The sequence below is a fragment of the Octopus bimaculoides genome, chromosome 22 (genome assembly GCF_001194135.2).
Source record: "Octopus bimaculoides isolate UCB-OBI-ISO-001 chromosome 22, ASM119413v2, whole genome shotgun sequence".
Taxonomy (NCBI): domain Eukaryota; kingdom Metazoa; phylum Mollusca; class Cephalopoda; order Octopoda; family Octopodidae; genus Octopus; species Octopus bimaculoides.
Genome location: NC_069002.1, coordinates 12,940,657 through 12,941,892, shown reverse-complemented (window position 1 = coordinate 12,941,892; position 1,236 = coordinate 12,940,657). Strand labels below are relative to the sequence as shown.

The 1,236-nt window shown below is 39.1% G+C and overlaps 1 protein-coding gene across 1 annotated transcript in view; it reads left to right on the top strand.

Annotated features, from left to right (window-relative positions):
- LOC106881177 (acyl-CoA:lysophosphatidylglycerol acyltransferase 1) overlaps nucleotides 1-1,236 on the top strand; it is a 66,293-nt gene that overhangs the window by 30,045 nt on the left and 35,012 nt on the right. The gene's annotated exons all lie outside the window — the stretch shown is intronic.

Below are 1,236 nucleotides of genomic sequence, written 5' to 3'. Positions count from 1 at the left end.
TTCTCCCATATATATATATATATATATATATATAATGCGAGAGAGTTAGGGGTTGAGGATTCAACCCACTAAGGGATAGTATCTATCCAATATACTGCTGGGGCGGTACCCAATTATTGTTACGCTAGTGTTATACCAAGTGCAATAAATGGGAGTGGGTAAGGGGGGGGTTTACCCTAAATTTGTATATCAATTAGAAAATGGAGGATAATATGCTGAACCCAACAACTTGCAGACAGTGTATCCCGTTCAATTCATTAATTTAATTCATGTGAATCTCTGAAGAGGCCTAGCGAATCGTGCATGTACCCCCATTTCAACATTTCATCCGATAATTACTCCGGCAGGAGCTATTAGGATAGAATGGGGCATGCCAAAGCTAGGCCGAAACAGCTGTAAGATTAAACTTTTGTTCATTCTCTAATTCCTTGTGTACTTTGTACTTTTATCTGTAAGCCCAGTTGTCAAATTAACATGGTTTGTCATAAACACCTGTACTTTGTGGGGTTTTTTGTCACCTTAGCTATGAATTAAATTAATGAATTCAACGGGATACACTGTCTGCAAGTCGTTGGGTTCAGCATATTATCCTCCATTTTCTAATTGATAAAAATGTGTGTGTGTGTGTGTGTGTGTGTGCGTGCGTGATGGACTTGTGGAAGATGATATATGAGCATTCAGCTTTTGCTGAATGACCTGCACAAGTGATTTGTTTATAGCGATCAAATGTATGTCCCATACATTAACTCACTCCTTCCATCAATGAACTGTTTTGCTCAAGAACACCACGTACCACACAGTCTTCTCACATTGGCAGTTGTGTTCCATTTTATTATTGTTGTCATTTGAAAAACGTTAGTATCTGCACTGCTGCAGGATAATAAAACAACCGCAGACTGGTTATTTATTATTCAGCTGTGGTGAAGAGACTTATGCCAGACACAGCTATTTGGATTTGTAGGTGAGAGTACTTGTCATGTCATGGAAGCTGTTACTTCAAATTTCAGCATGAGCATTGCTGACAACCATTGTCTTTGTAGCTTGCTTACCAACCACATGGTTCCGGGTTCAGTCCCACTGCGTGGCATCTTGAGCAAATGTCTTCTACTATAGCCTCGGGCCGACCAAAGCCTTGTGAATGGATTTGGTAGACGGAAACTGAAAGAAGCCCGTCGTATATATATATATATATATATATATATATATGTATGTGTGTATATGTTTGTGTGTCTGTAT